Genomic DNA, 17544 nt, shown 5'->3' on the forward strand with positions numbered 1-17544 from the left:
CCCAGCCATATTGAGCAAGTAGGATTCATGAGAGCACTAAATGTTACAATGAATGTGTACATGGAAACCTTTAGCTAATTGAAAGTAAGCAGAGAAACTGTAATGTGATTTACAATTAATATTATATTTAATTTTTTGCACAAGTAAATTCATGAATCCAAAACACATATAAGTCATTGCCTAGACCTATGTGAAAAAAAAAAAAAGGAAAAACTGCTAGTGGGCACTAATTTCTTTTCATCTAAAATAGTTTTGGAAACTAAATGCTGAGGATGGTAAACATGTGTATATACTAAATGATAAAGAATTACACCCTGAAAATATTTATAAAGTTAATTTAAAGTTCACATGTGCTTTCTAGGAATGAAAAGATAAATAATTTATGGAATTCATAAAGCAGCCAAAATTAAAGCCTGTAAAATAGGGAAATAAAAATGTAACTTATTAAAATAGGGAAATAAAAATGTAACTGTTAAAAATAAAAGCACTGAGTTTTCATTATGGGATCCACTTACATTTATGTGAATATACTGTGACTTTTTAAAATTTTCATTGTTAATTTATAATTTGTAATAAGTATATAAAAAAACTATGTCTATATATCAACCACTATTGTAAAGTTGTCAAGTTTTTAATATTCTTATATGAATTAATATTCATAGTTTGTGAGTGTGTGTGTGCATGCACCAATGGAGATCAAATCCAAGATCTTGCACAAGCATGGCAGGTGTTTGACTGTTTTGCCACAACCCATGTAAAAATGTATATTTTTAATCTTGGTTTTCTCTCTCTCTCTCTCTCTCTCTCTCTCTCTCTCTCTTTCTTCTTTCTTTCTTCCTTCCTTCCTTCCTTCCTTCCTTCCTTCCTTCCTTCCTTCCTTCTTTCTTTCTTTCTTTCTTTCTTTCTTTCTTTCTTTCTTTCTTTCTTTCTTTCTTTCTTTCTTTCTTTCTTTCTTTCTTTCTGTCTCTCTTTGTCTCTCTCTTAGCCCCTCACTCTCTCTCTCTCTCTGTTTTGTATTTTTGGACACAGATGGCACCCTGAAGTCATTTACCACTGAACTACATCCCTAGTTCTTTTGATTTTTTTGGCAGAGAGTATTTCTAAGTGTATTAGGCTAGACTCTAATTTATAATCCTCCTGCCTCAGCCCTCAGTCCTGGGATTACAGGCATGTCTTGCTATATCTGCCTATTTATCTCTTTTTGAAAAGATATCTAATACCAATTTTCAATTGTATTATATATATATTTTTTTTTCTTATTGCAAAAGTAAACATTTATTATGTCCTAATTAACATTCTGCTAATACTATATTGATTGTTGTTGCTGTTTTATGAGTGGATAAATATTTCACATGACTAACTAGAATCTTCTAATACTTAACATGTATGCTTTCTTGTATTGCCTATTTATTTTATGTAGATTATAAACTTGATCTTTCTGCTGACTACTGTGCTCAGTCTCACACAATCCTCAGTTCTCTGGGCTCCTCAGGCTCCTCACTCTTGCTTTTGCTATAGTTCAGTGTCAGCAATGTCTCTTACCTATGCTCTTGCATATGTCACCGGGTCTTACTCTAACATAGCAAGGAACAAGACTGCATTAAAACAAACAAAACTCATCTAAAACTAATAGCCATGTTTTCAGACAGAAGAAACTATGCATAGGGACACTCAGATTTATGAAAAAGGAGTCACAAGGCATTTACTAAAAGACAAAATGAAAGCTGACAAATAAGATCCTGAGCATAAAGTTTCCTGACATGTTATTTACACAGAAGTTATATGAGTAATTCACAAAGATGTAAATTACACAATTTAACATACATTGGTAAAACTGGCAAATTACACAATTTAACATACATTGGTAAAACTGGAGGCCGAGGCCAGAGGATTACAAATATAAAGCCAACTAAGCAAGGTCATTCTATTTCCAATTTTCCTCTTTTAAAATCTTAATAACTGTAGGGGGCAGTGGAACACTACTGTAATCACAGAAATGATGAAGGTTTAGTTGATGAAGGATTGCAACTTGGAGTCCAACTTCAACAACTTAGTGAGGTCCTATGCAACATAGAGAGACCATGCCTTAAAAATGAAAATTCTCAGGCTGTGACTCATTGGTAAAGTGTCAAGGGGGTCAATCCCCAAAACCCTTAAAATGACTAATATCTGAAATTTAATAAAAATGAATTAATTATCTAATAGTTCTTTAAATTACAAAATTAGCACTTAGGTGAAACAAATATGGCCTACAAGTTTATTAGCCTCTACTTTAATTTCTATTTGAAGGAGATAACTAAAAGTTGCAAATCAAAGGAACATGATATATATTGTAAATAACTGATGAACTGTAATCTCCTGAGACCAGGACATATACATTACTTTTAATTCATTATCCAGTTTCATAAAGCCTAATTATAATAGTATGGATTTAATAACCAGTTTTATTAACAAATATTAGTTTAGTAATAAAATAAAAACCAAATGTGAAGTATGTATCTTGTTGTGGATGGACTTTTAATTTTTATTTATTTAAGTATATGTGATGCTTAGAATTGAACCCAGTACCTCAAACTTGCTCAGAAAGCACCAGTCATGATGGTGTACATCTATAATTTTAGTAAGTTTTGATGGTGAGACCAACCAAATAAGTACAAGATTCCTTGTTATGATGGTGAACTTCTGCAATACCAGTAGCTCAGAAAAAAAAAGCAGGTAATTCTCAAGGTTAAAGGCAACCTCAGAAATTTAACCAAAAAAAAAAAAAAAAAAGAGTTTTTCAAGTAACTCAGTGGTTAAGTTCCTCTACGTTTAATTCCTGATACTAATGAAAGTACAAAACTAATTGGGCAACTAAGGAAGAGACGATTTTGCTCAATTATAGAGCACTGCTAGATTTGATCCCCAGTACAAATAAGAACAAAAATGAAAATAATAAAATAAAGAGCCATACATTTACTTAAGTTAATTCCACAGTAATATTAAAAATTAATTAATTAATTAATTAATTAATTAATCAGTGCCTTTTGAGGACTGACTTCCATTGGTGAATAACTAATGTGGCACTAAGTACATGCTAGACTAGAAGATACACATCCTGAAACTTTTGGTTGCACTCTGAAAAAAAAAAAAGTGCAAATTAGTAGAATTAAACAAAAATTTTTGTACCCAGCCAAATGTATGTGTGTGGGTGATTAAAAAAAAATGTTAAACACTTCAGTCTGAAGACACTCTTTATTTTTTACATGTTTTTCTTTAGAAACCTCAAAATATGTGTCAAACAATATAAAGAAAAATACTAAGAATGCTTACCACATAGTGAGAGGTTTTTTTTGATTTTGTTTTAATTTTTCAGGCTAGAGTTTTTGAGGAACTAGGGACATATATTCTAACTATGCAGTTTTATGTGTTGCTTTCAATATCCATTAAGAAAGTAGAAAATGTGTATTTCTATTGCCTTTTATACTTTTGTTTGTACCTTTACGTGTCTATTTTCTTGAGCTACTTTTCTGGACCAGCAATTATAAATAGTTGCAATTTTTTTCCTGTTCACTAGTTCTGCTGGGCTAACCTTTCATGAATATCTTCATGCTGTCATGCTAAAGGTCTCTCAAAATATTATATTTCAATGAATGTACACTGAGTAAATTATTAGCTGTTTTTAATGGACACATTTTAGTAACATTAATTACTAAAACAACTCACAATCACCTATGAAGTAGTCACACTGCTATTTTATTTATAGGCTTATCAAATGTGATGATAACCTGAATAAATAAAATTAAATATTTTTTGAATGAAACTAAATTTTGTCATTGGCCTACTCATCATAAAATGACAAATTTGAGTACAAACAGTAAAAAGTATGTCTGAACCTAGCTACATTGGGGTCATATAAGATTGAAGAAATATGAGCTTATTCATTTTTAGTTACTACATAGCTACAAAAATATTAAATGTTGTAAAACACTGTCAATATCATGACATTAACATGATATATATTTAATTTAGTAAGTACTACAGAAAATTATAGAGAAACATTACCCCCCAAAAAAAATATTTTGCTACCACAATAATAGTTGCATAATGAATGAAAATATATTTTTTTAAGTGCAACATAGTTGTATTTGCAAGTTTAAAATGACATCAAATTAAGACGTGCAAGATCTAGCTGGGAAAGGTGGCTTAAGCCTAGAATCCCAGTAGCTCTGGAGACTGAGGATGGAGGACTTCAACTTCAAAGCTATCCTCAGCAACAAGGCATTAAGCAAATCTGTGAGGCCCTGCCACTGAATCAAATACAAAATAGGTCTGTGTATGAGGCTCAGTACTCCAGTAGCCCTGAGTTTAGTTTCTAGTTATCCCCACCACCAATCAGAGACTTTGATGGGAGACTTTGAAGAAACCAATATCAATGAGGAAGAAAAGTAGAGAATGGGACCATAAAATTGATCAAACTACATTCACTTGATGAAGCAAATGATAGGAAACTAGCCAGCAAATTGACCTAATTTAAATTGAGTAGGTTAAAAAGCTGGAAGTAAAACAGCCAATCTCCAAAATATAATACTAGAATGATCAGAGTATATATATATAACAGTAGAAAACCTCCTTTTGTAAAAATCAGTTTTTTTAGTTCCAAATAATAAAATGAGTCCTTATTAGGATCATAAGAAAATAATTGTCAAGGCAGAAGTTATCAGAAGTAACTAAAAGCAAAGAGAACATGTGAGTATCTAACATGATGAGAATGGTTTAGCAAAGAACACCAATAAGTTACATCACAAAGAAACAGGTATTTCTCTCTCTCTCTCTCTCTCTCTCTCTCTCTCTCTCTCTCTCTCTATCTGTCTCCTGTGTGCTAGGGGATTGAACCCAGGGCCTTATACATGCAAGGCAAGCATTCTACCAACTGAGCTATATCCTCAGTACTGGAAACTAGTATGGAAAACTTAATCACAAATAAACTTACTTACTATTTAGAAATTTAACGTTGCTTTATCTACCTGTTTCTTACACTCAGAAAATGTAGGGAAGTTTCAATCATATTTTATAGCAACTTTGTACAATGTTCTCTTATAATTCCTACTTAATTCTGATCACATTATCATTATGGAAATTTGAATACATAGATTTAATTTTCAGTAATTTCTGATTTTTAATATGGCTAAAAAAATTAAGTCACTTATTGAAATGAAATAACCAGAAATTATTTCTTAAAATTATGGATTATTTAAATATAAGACTTCCACAGTGTGAATGACTGTGAGTATATAATTTTTTATCAAATTGATGAAATAGCCATACTTCCTATAAAAGTCTAAGAGAAAATTATTACTTGCATTTTCTCAAATCTTATAGCTTCTAGTGTTTTTTAGCTTGTGACCACAAATACTTCTCTTCTGAGTTGGTGGAATACAAAAGATAGATAAGCCTTCTTTTTTTTTTTTAAAAAAAGAGAGTGAGAGAGGAGAGAGATAGAGAGAATTTTTAATATATATATTTTTTTATTTCTCGGGGGACACAACATCTTTCTTGGTATGTGGTGCTGAGGATTGAACCCTGGCCGCATGCAGGCCAGATGAGCGTGCTACCGCCTGAGCAACATTCCCAGCCCCTAGATAAGCCTTCTCACAGGGAAGATGATAGGAAAACAGCAGGGGAACTACCTTCAACTCCCACAGGGTCTGAGAACCATATTATACCATATGGAAGACCCTCCTATAGACGGACAATTCCAAACATTGTTTGCAAAGATAGAAAAAAGTCAGTTCATTGAACAAAGTGAGTGAAGTGGGTTTGTGCCTCTGCAGATGAGAATAAGTTGTAAAAAAGCAACAAAAGTGAGTTCAGGACTGGGCATTACAAGATTTAGCTGACAAAATCCTGAAAACAAAAGAAAACAAAAATTCAGAAAGCACTTTGCCCACCTAAGCTTATTTGAGAGAATCAAATTCAGATGAAGAGCAGAGGAAAGAGGCATATCCAAAGTGATAACAGTATCTATTTTTATTAAATTTTTATTATTATTCCCCATAATTATAGAGTTCTGTATCACCTCAATTACTACTTTTTTCATCTTTCAGGTGTTATCATTACCTTGTTTATACAACTCATGCTGTTATCATTACCTTGTACATACAACTCATGTACACTGAATTTACCCTGCATTTATGAGTCCATCATAGGAAATTCACAGAGAACACCAGAGGTGGCGCTGTATTGGTATCTAAGTCATCCAACATACATTTTAGAAAAGAAGAGCTAAAAGCAACCAATGATACTGCCACTTCAGAAAACCAGAGAAAGAAGAGTAAGGTAAACCTAAATTAACCACAGGTAGGTAACAGAAAAAGTGTGGAAGAAACCACAATCAGGAAATCCACAGTCTGCAAAATCAAGTTCTTCATGAACATCAGCATCACTGATTAACTGTCAAAAGGCTAAGAATACAGAGGACAGAGACTGGGGTTGTGGCTTGCCTAGTGCTTGGGAGAAACTGGGTTCAACCCTCACTGCCACATAAAAAGAAAAAAAAAAGTGTAAAATATATAATAATATTAAAGAAAAAAACAAGGACTGAAAACCTACTAACAGATTTAAAAGTGTCATCATCAACAATGCATTGGGACTTCAAGATTATTTTAAATGTGCTTGACACAAATTAGACGACTTGCAGAAACTGGACCATTTCTTTGAGAGAGACAATCTCCTACAACTTACACACAGGGGAAATACACGAAACAGATAAGCCCATGGCTGCTGAAAGAAACAGACTCAGTAACTAATTACTTCCCCAAAAGGCAAGGCAAGGCTCTTTCACCAATTTTCTACTTTTTTTCCAGAACATAGAAGCTGAGTTAACACCTCCTAGGTCTTTCTGAGGCATAAGTTATCATATTATCCAAATTAAATAAATAAAGAAAAGTATTAAAAAGAAGACTATGAATGATGCTCATAATCATAAATGCAAAAAAATGTACAATTAAGTAATCACACTCCAGGTGTCTATGCAAATGATGTGAAAATTATGGGCACAGGAACCCTCACTGCAGTGACTACAGCAGCCAAATCCAGAACTTCCCAAAACTAGATGCAAGGAAGATGCACCTTTCAATACTGAGTGGACAAGCTGAAGTTTAACCACACCAAAGTGCATCACCCAGAAAATGAGCTCTGCAGCCTGGAAAGATACAGCACCCTTAAAGGCAGACTGGTAAGTGTGAGAAGCCAGTTTGAAATGGCCAAGTGCAGTAAGAGTCCAAGTCAAGAACATTCCGGAAAAGACAATATTATAGATGCACTAGCAGAACTGATGGGTGACAGGGACTTAGGGAACAGAGAGGGAGGAAGGAATGAGGAGGAGTGATGAACCGGTGGAACACTGGATTCCCAGAGCAGTGAAACTCTTCTGTATGACATTATCTTGTATAAGACGTGAAACACACAATCACATCACACAGACGAGGAGCCCTAAGGTAAAGGATGAACTTTGGCTTATCCTAACATGTTGCTTCATCCATTCTCTTTATCAAATGTTCAACACTGGTTTAATAACTAACAAACAGCCTACACCAATGCAATATGTTTAAAACAGTGGCGACTATCAGCTGGAGAGGAGGGGTATTTGATACTATGTGTAATGGCACATTTAATTGTCATCTTGATTGGATTAAAACATGCCGATGATTAATGAGCTTGAGGGTATGTCTACAAATGATTGGCATATGGGATAGTGAGCCAAACTGGAGGACCTCCTTAAGCTAGGCAGCACCATCCAATAGAACGGTGTCTTGGGTGGGACAAAATTCTTCACTCTCCCAAAGTGATTCTCTAGTGAGTTTCCAGAATCTTTGGTCTGGACTAAGGCAGCACCATTGTTCCCCCTTGTTCTGAGGCTTCAGCCTCTGGGACTCTGCAGCTACTACTTCTCAAGCTCTCCAGCCTGCAGATGGCCACTGTAGACATCCACCTTCGGGTCAAGTAGGCCAATCTAATGAATCCCGTTTGATAATCATACTTCCTCTTGATACTTTTCCTCTAGAGAACACTGACTAATGAACTATGTAAACCTAAAATTGCTCATAAAAACAAAGTTTATCTAATAAAGAAGTAAATAAACTACCAAGCTATGAAGTTTTAAAAATGTATATATAAGAAACAATATTATATGCTAAATACCTTTTTCATAATAATGCAAAAAATAAAGCAAAGAGAAAGAGTCAGAGTTAAAAATTTCAAAAGTATGAACAAAAGCAAGAAAACTGATTTTCATCTGGAAAGAAATTGGATGATAAGTCTTCAAAACTCATTCCAACTGCTAGTGTAGTATTGTGCATCTGTAATTTTAGCCACTAGGGAGGTCAAGGCAGGGAAATGGCAAAAGTTTGAAGCCTGTCTCAGCAACATAGCAAGACCCTCAGAAATTTGGTGAGATTGGTCTTCATCAAAAATAAAAAGGGGGCCTGGGACTATAGCTGACTTCAGAACACTTGCTAACATGTGTGAGGCCCTGGGTATGATCCTCAGCACAGAAAAATAAATAAAGTAAAGGTATTCTATCCATCTACAACTATACAAAATATTGAAAAAAAAAAGAAAAAATAAATAAGAAGAATAGCTGAGGATGTGCTCAGTGGTCAAGTGCCTGTAGGTTTATTCCACAGTAAAACACTTGCCCACCTCCAGAAAGTTGCTCACAAATTGAAATTTATTTCTGGAAGATAACTAAGCATGAGCATGTCCATGGCATCAATTCCCAGCACTCAATGAGGAAGCAAATAAATAAACAACAGTCTACAATACTAATTCTCTTGGGCTGGAGAGTAGCTTGGTAAAATACATGTAATGAGAGATAAAAATGATTACGAAACAAAAGGTACACAATTAGAGGCATAAAAACACAACAAATCAGTGGAAAGACACTACACTTTCTCACAAAGAAGACTGAATGTTTCCATGATCTAAACTCTCACTGAGCTTTTCAGTAAATTCTGTGAAATTTAGGGCATGGTTTACTGTATTTTGGAAGTGAACTTCAAGAAAAACTATATCTAAAATTGAAAATACTAGGGTTGGGATTCTGGCTCAGCAGTAGAGTGCTTGCCTAGCACATGAGAGGCCCTAGGTTGGATCCTCAGCACCACATAAAAATAAATAAATAGGTATTGTGTCCAACTACAGCAACAAGAAATAATACTTTTCAAAAAACTGGAAATAGTAAACTGTATCTAAGACCAGCCAAAATGTTGTACATGACAGAGAGAATAGAGAGAGCATTTATGTTACTCCCAACTTTCATAAGCTAAAAGGCTAGCTCCAAAAGGGGTGGCCCTATGAGGAGGCATTTGGAGGGAAACAGGAATTAGGTGACATGATGAGGGGATCAGCACCCTTATTTAGACACATGGGTCTCTTCTTTGCAGAAAACAGGTGTCATTTACTCCTTCACTGACATTCAGTGATTAAATGATTACAGTTGTGTATTCAAGGTATTGCCAAAATTGTCCTTAAAATTTACAATGAAGATGGGTGTGATGGTGCACACCTGTAACCCCAGCAGTTCAGGAGTCTGGGGCCCTAAGCGAAATAGCAAAACTCTGTCTCAAAACAAAGAATCTAAAAGGGGCTGGTGGTTCAGCACCTCTGGGTTCCATTCCTGATAACAAAAAAACCACACAGTTAACATGAACCTGCCAAGTCCAGACAACAACAGTGAAAAACTGTCATCCTTTGTCAAAATCATCACCTTGTGAAGAACAGATACTAGTTTTCATGAAATCACATTCATAAATTTATTCACCACTATTTTTGGTAGAATTGGACTCAAATTCTGCAGCAATAATGCAAGACAGAGTTTCTCTGTATCTTACATGGTATTTTGGAATCTAGGGTGGGATTTCAATTTGAAACCACTGAAAAGACAAATCTGAATCTTACAAACTTTCTATACATACTCAGGGGTAGCAAAAGGTAATTAGGTAATTAGATGTTTTCTTTTTTTTTTTTTTTTTCTTTGATGCCCCCAAGATTAAACCCAGAGATATTTTACTACTGAGCCACATCCCCAGTCATTTTTATATTTTATTTTGAGACGCCATCTCACCAGGTTGCATAAGGCCCAGCTAAGTTGCTAAGGCTGTCCTCAAATTTGCAACACTCCTGTCTCAGCCTCTGGAGCAGGAAAGATCACAGGTGTGCACCGCTGTATCTGGCTGGCTGTAAGTTGGGATTTTTAACAACAACAAAAAAAGGTGGACTTTAACCCACCTCTCTCTTGCCTCTTTAATAATAGTCCATCCCATTTGGCTCTGAATAAATAAACCTGGGCCTCAGATAAGTGATCACATCATTTCAAAGTGATACACAGAAAGCTTTGGTGCTGAGGGAGCACAGATGTGTCAGGCTCAAGGGGCAGGGAAGGTCCCTGACTGCAGGACCTGCTTCCTCCTGGTCTTCCTCATGGAAAGCATCCAGGATCACACTCCCAGGCACCTGGACCATGACCCCAGTCTATAAGGCTTTTCAGGTTTGTACAGCTCTGCACTGGGGTGGGTGGTCCTTATGCTCTGGGAGAGGTTTTGCTCCTTCACATTGTGAGAGACTAAAAGGGCAGGAGTCACTGCTCACCTGGCCCCTCAGCACCAGCATCCACAGGCTGACTATCCACCTGTTTCCAGGGAATGGTAACAGAGCTTGGGAAAAACAAGGTCCCAAGGAAGTAGCTGTTTAGATGAGGCCTTTTCCAGGAGATTCCTCAGCCCAGGGCCCCCAGCAGCTTCCCTGAGAGGCTGCACCCCACACCTCAGGCTTCCCTCTAGGAGGAGCTGACCCAGGGCCTGAAATTTTGTTCACTCTGCAAGGCTCAGGGCAGCTGTGGGCACTCTGTGGCAGCTCCAGGAGAGGACAGTGGCTGAGGAAATGGGACTCTGGGAGGTGTCCAAAGGGAACCTCTGCCCAAGAAATCTGACATGGTGTCTACACCTAAGGAACATAAAAGGAGAAGCACAAGACTTTTATAGCTGTGAACTCAAGTTCTCTATACTGTTGCATCTACATCAAAGAACCTTCAGAGTACTTGACTTTGGCTTACTAGACCACCATGAGGGTGGAAAGGCAGGGTTCTGCATAGAGATCAAACATTATCTTGGGCTATTTTAAGCCTTTTAATAGCCAATCATCTTAATTTCTGTATCAGACCAAAATCTCAAAACTTCTCAGAATATATCACTGACCTTACCAGACGTCTCCAAAATCTACCAAAGCTCAGAGTGCAGTAACAGACATACTGAAGAAATTTTTTTTAATTTTTTTTGTACCCCACTAATCTAATGTTCCTACCAATGCAATTGGTTAATGCAGTGATACACAGTTTCTTTTATAAAAGTTCATGGAGGCCAGGCACACTGGCACACAACTATAATCCCAACAGCTTGAGAGGCTAAGATAGGAGGATTGCTAAATTCAAAGTCAGACTCAGCAACTTAGTGAGACCATCAGGAACTTAGTGACATCATGTCTGAAAATATAATATAAATAGAGCTGGAAATGTGGCTCAGGGTTTAAGTTCCCCTGGGTTCAATCCCTGGTATATTAAAAAGAAAAAAAAAAGAATGAAAGGAAGAAAGAAAATAAAGAAGAAAGAAAGAAAGAAAGAAAGAAAGAAAGAAAGGAGAAAGAAAGAAAGAAAGAAAGAAAGAAAGAAGAAAGAAAGAAAAAAAGAAAGAAAGAAAGAAAGAAAGAAAGAAAAAAAAGAAAGAAAAAAGAAAGAAAGAAAGAAAGAAAGAAAGAAAGAAAGAAAGAAAAGATGAATGGATGGATGTAATCTCTTCCAAGCAGGGTCACACACATCATTCATGGTAACTAAAATCCATGTTCCTTAGTATGATAATTAATATCTGGGTTAAAATGAACTATTTTCTGTAGCTAGGATTGTTGATGCCTTTAATCCCAACAGATTGGGAAGCTGAGGCAGGAGGATCACAACTTTCAGGCTAGGCACCATAGCCAGATCCCTTCTGAAAATCATACTGAAAAGAGCTGGGAAGGAAGGACAGTAAAGGAATCAGACATTATTATAGTGGCAATACCTTTTTTCACAGAAAATTTTAAATGGGTTTCTCCAGAAATCTTCACCATGGTTAATTTTAGGACTGTCAAAAAAAGAGTGTCCACAAAAAAAGTGAAGATAAACTTCCTATTTTTGTGTTGCCTGGGCTTCACAGACAAGTCACCAACTGGGCTCCATGGTAACAGCTGGTGGGGGAGGAAAGAAAGGGGAGAAGAAGCTCTCCCCTCCTCAGGTGCTGTCCTTGAAGGGTTAACTTGGCCAGAACAGAGAAAGAAAAACCTGCTTTTATGTGTGTGATGTGACAACTTGACTGGTGACTCTGCTTTGTGAACTCAGCCATGACACTCAAAAAGCTCATGACTGAGGCCATTTGTATTCTTTTGTTCATGAAAATTCCCCCAGGAACACAGAATGATCTATGGGACCAACTGGAGACTAACTGACCACTACTTTCAGGATTGCTTACATTGCCTGAACCCCCAATCTTCCCTTTTGTGGTTTTTGTGCTTAAATATGGAGCCAATTGAAGGCAGGGGCACCACCTGATCATCTCATTCTTTCGAGAGCAGAGTGTCTGCCACTGGCCAGCAATAAAGGCTTAACTGGAATGAGACTGTGTGGTCTGAGAGTTCTTTGGGGGGTCCCAGTATTACAATGTGAACTTCTGAACCCCTCCCCTTACATACTGGGTATAAAATTCTGAAACCACTTGAACTCGGGGTTCAGGAGATGGATGGATTGAATAAGCAAAAGCATTGCCCTCTGATACTGGCTGCAGCTCTCTTCAGTGCCATGTCTCCTTTGTCCCTACATCATTATTACCCTGTGTGCTTACCGAACTATAGGACTGGTGTGACTCTACATCATGGACTATCAGAAAAGGGAGCAGTTATACTCTAGTCATGTAGCCCAGAATTCTATATCCCTGGGATCTATAAACAACCTCCTTATTTCCTTTAAAGCAGTTATTTTGACCAAACACAAGGAAGTGTTAAGTGAGCATTCTTTCCCCTTAAGGATAATATTCACAAATAGAAAACAAATGCTTTCAAAAGTGTTCTTCTTGCCAGGGACATTGGCACAGGGCTGTAATCCCAGATACATGGGAGGATGAAGCAGGAGGATCAGAAGTTGGAGGCCAGCCTAGATTCCAAAACACGGGGAAGGGAGGAAGGGAGAAAGGGAGGGAGGAAGGGAGAAAGGAAGGGAGGGAGGAAGGGAGGAAGGGAGGGAGGAAGGGAGGGAGGAAGGGAAAGGAAAGGGAGGGGGTAAGGGAGATTGATTGATTCTTTCCAATATTTCACTAAGCGATAATGACAATTACCAGAAGGTGTCCATTTGAAACGAGTGGGAAGAAGAATGTCTGACCGAGCAGTGAGGTGGAGGGAGGTGGCCTTTTAGAAGGCAAGAGGCGCCTACAATTTGGAGAACCTCCACTGGGTTGAGCTCCACTGGGAGAAGGAAGGTGCATTTGTGGCCCTGCTTCCTACACGTTGGGAAAAGTAAGTGCGGGCCACCGGTAGGGAGCAAAGGGGACACCTGGGACCTGAGCCACCCTTCAAAACCCAGGGAACAGGGGACGAAGCCAAGGGCCACCCAACAGCGGGAACTCCGGGGCACTCGGCACCTCACCCGCGCGCCGCCCTGAGGCAGGTGCTGACCGCCAACCTTCAGTGAACTCACCATTTTTGGCTTCTCTGGTGACCTCTGGGCACCCAAGATCTCCGGGAACACGGGCAGCGCAGAGTCACCTGGGTCCCAGGAGTAGAGAACAAGGGGCTTGGAGCAGGAGTAGCCCACTCGGTGAGGAAGAAAAGCCGGGAGGTTGCGGAAGCCCGCCCTTCCCCTGCCTCTGCGCACTGATTGGACAGTTCCCCCCCAACAACCCGGATGTATGGCCTCCAAGCCCGCCTCTGGATCGTGATTGACAGCTAACATCATCCAATCACTGGCTGAAATTAGGTAGAGTGACAGATTCTTGGCCCCAGCCCCTTTCAGGTGAAGCTTCCCGGCTGTGATGAGAAGGAATCCAGGTGGGAAGCTTTGGCTTAGGCTCTGGGACAGAGGTGACACCTGCTGCTGAGCTAGGCTTCAGCCATAGAGTGCTTTCTGAGCATGGCAAGGCCCTGGGTTTAACCTTAACACAAAAACAAAGCACAGCTTCTCCAGGAGGATGAGGCTGAAGGAGCCTAAGGTCAGGTCAGCATCTGCAAACAGTGAGACCCAGTCTTAAAATAAAATGAAAAGGTGGGGATGGAGCTCAGAGGACGGGGTCAAGCTCCATTGGGTTCATTCCCCAGTACCTTAAAAAAAAAGAATGATATTTTATTATATATTATATATATAATATATATATTTAATATATATTTTGTATATATAAAATATATATTATATATATTTTTTATAAAATATATAGTACATATTATATATTTTATATATAAAACATGTATTTTATATAATATTCTATATATAAAACAGGTATTTCGTATAATATATTTATATTTTATATATAAAATATATATTTTATATATAATATATAATATATATATAATATATCTATAAAATATATATTTTATATATAATATATATTATATATATAATATATCTATAAAATATATATATATATTTTTTCCCCCAGCTGATGCGCAACCTCAAGCGAAGTAGAAAGACACGGGTCTCAAAAATTTAAAACACTATTTAAAGATACCATATATATGACCCATATATAATATCTAAAAATGAAAACTATTTAGTAATTCTTCTCACCTCCTGGCCTCTGTTGCTTTGAGGAGGCTCCTGATCTATGAAAGGAAGCAATTGGGGTTTGCTCTGATGCTCAAGGTTCCATTTCCAGCAGAAAAGGTGGGGGAGGAAGTAGGGCGATCCTCTAGGGCAGCAATGTGCCATGGAAATAAAATGGGTGCTTTGGGCTTAGTGTAGATGTTCCACTTCGACTGTTAGGAAGCCTTCTGCAGAGATGTGACTCTGATGACCCCACAGATCTGGTCAGGTGTTCACCCAAAACCAAACAGAAAAGGTTATAATGCAAAGCAGGAAAGAAACTTTGACCAGTGCAGCTACACCAGGAAGACAAGGAAACCCTGTCCTTACCCTGTCTTCAGATGCTGAGAAGGACTTTGAGATTTTATAGAAAGGGTAATCATAGGCATGCATGGATAGAGGAACTTGTATCTAGGATTCAGTATTATCTGTAGGATTTAAGCTTCAGGCATCTGTGGTCTTATAACTTGTCTGTGAGCTCACACTCACTTGCCCCCTTGACACATGTCACTCTATTGCAAAGACTGACCTCACTTTGTCAGGAAAAAGACCCCCTCCAGTGTATTCTTTCCATGTCAAGGTCTTCAAGAAAAGCCACAAGCCCTAGGAAGCAACATACCCCCAGGAGCTGACCCAGCACTCTCAGCATCCTGGGTTTAAACTGATAGTCAAATCAGAAAGAAACCAAAACCCTTCTCAGCTGGGCCTATTAACCCTGCATATAAACCATAAAAAATTGCCACTTGAGGCCAATACTAGCTGTCATGTCTATCCCCCTCTTGGAAATTAAGTACAACTTTATTCTCTACTCTTAAGTTGGGCTTTGTGAAGTCTATCACATCCTGCTTACTGGCCCAAGTTCATTCTACCTAACAATATTGCCCAAGGCCAAGGGGGGTCTATTGTGTAAAAAGTCGTAATCCCACAATGTGTGGAAAAGTGAACATATAGCTGCCAGGGCTGAGAATTGAATTCCAGGTGCCTTTATTGTCCCCCATGGTAGAGATTGAATCGAGGGCAGGGGGACTGTGCCACTGAGCATCCCTTTTATTTTGGTTCAAAGAAGGTGGATGTGAGCATAACTGTAATGGGCCTGAGAGAATAACTCCAGATGGTGACTCCAACCTACTATCAATCCAATGAAGAAGTTGACAAATCAGAGGGTGAGGCCAAGCATGGTTGTTCGTGTTTGTAATCCCAGAGGCTCAGGAGGCTGAGACAGGAGGATTGCTAGTTTGAATCTAGCCATCAGCAAAAATGAGGTGATAAGCAACTCAATGAGAGCCTGACTCTAAATCAAATACCAAACATGGCTGAGTATGAGAATATAGTATTTTGCTTTAAATGTACAATTGAGACATAAGAAAGGCAGCCTGAGGGCAAGTAGAGCAAAATGGAGAGTCACGTGTACAGCCCCAGACTGTCCATGTGGCAGATCCCGAGTCCATGCACCTGAACCACCCTGGACCCACACAGCAGGTAGGGGAGGGGTCACCCTGACCAAGAGAGAAAGAAACAGTGTTGATTTACGTAAAGTCAAAAGTGACTAGGTCCAACATGCACTCAATCCAAGAAGACTTTCCTGGCACAAAAGGACAAAGAGAGTTGGGGACAACTAAGGGTGTACTGCTTTATATGAAAATATGTGGGGGTTTTGATACCAGGGATTTAACTGAGCGCTTCCTAATCACTGATCCAAACTTCCAGATCTTTTTGACTTTGACACAGGGTCTGGCTAAGTGGCTTAGGGCCTCCCTAAGCTGCAGAGGCTGGCTTCCAACTTGCAGTTTTCCTGCATTAACCTCCCAATCCACTGGGATTTCAGGCATGGGCCACTCTGCCCTGCAGCATTGTGGTGAGCCGTTCCTGCGGACTGTGGTCGCCATTACATGATGGCGCTGGCTCTGTTGTGGTCTGTGAAGGACAACTCCATATCAAAGAGAGTTGGCGTGTTCCCAGCTCCTTATCAGAGAAAGTTGGCGTGTCATTTTCTAGCACCCTGTGAGAAGGGTACACGTGGCAGCTTTGCATTGGGGTTCGAGGTGCTTTATTAAGGCTGGGAGGGGCATCCAATTATTATTCCGGGTAGTAGAAGAATCATTAGAAGAATATCAGGGGCCTGAATAAACTGCTGAAAGAAGATTCCTGAGTGGCGTCTTCCTTGCGGGCAAGGGGGTCGTGACAAGTGGTGCCGAGACCCGGGAGAAAAGAAACAAAGAAACACCCAGGAACCAGAACTTTCAGCAGTCAGGGAGGCGCGCCGGTAAGTCCCAGGTAAGGTGGGACCCGCTGTTAAAAAGCGGAGGCTCCTCTATACATAAAGAGGGAGCATTAAAAGGTACCTGCTCCTCTGTAAAAAGAGAGGGCGTTACATCTCATAGCAATTGCACTCTGTATTTTCGTTTTTGTTTTCTGTGTATGTTCGTTTTGTTTTGTGTACTTTCACTTTCGATTTCTGTGTTTTCTTGTGTTGTGTTATGGGAGCTGTGACTTCAAGTCCACTCCTTCTAGCCCTCGATGGCTTTTTACGTTCCAAGGGACTGGAGGTGAAACGCAGTACCTTAGAGAAATTTTTACAGAGGGTAGATACAGCTGCACCGTGGTTTGCATTTTCAGGCAGCCTCACTACACCCAGCTGGGATAAATTAGGCAAAGACCTTGACTTTGCTCGTGAGCAGGGCATGCTAGAGGGC

The 17544-nt window shown here is 38.7% G+C and overlaps 1 long non-coding RNA gene across 1 annotated transcript in view; it reads right to left on the reverse strand.

Moving 5' to 3' along the window:
• LOC144371519 (uncharacterized) overlaps positions 1–13916 on the reverse strand; it is a 37913-nt gene extending 23997 nt beyond the window's left edge. The window contains exon 1 of the long non-coding RNA XR_013431478.1: positions 13754–13916. This is a non-coding gene — a long non-coding RNA (uncharacterized LOC144371519). The remainder of the gene's footprint in view (positions 1–13753) is intronic.
• Positions 13917–17544: the final 3628 nt, after the last annotated feature.

Source organism: Ictidomys tridecemlineatus, chromosome 16, assembly GCF_052094955.1.
Source record: "Ictidomys tridecemlineatus isolate mIctTri1 chromosome 16, mIctTri1.hap1, whole genome shotgun sequence".
Lineage (NCBI taxonomy): Eukaryota > Metazoa > Chordata > Mammalia > Rodentia > Sciuridae > Ictidomys > Ictidomys tridecemlineatus.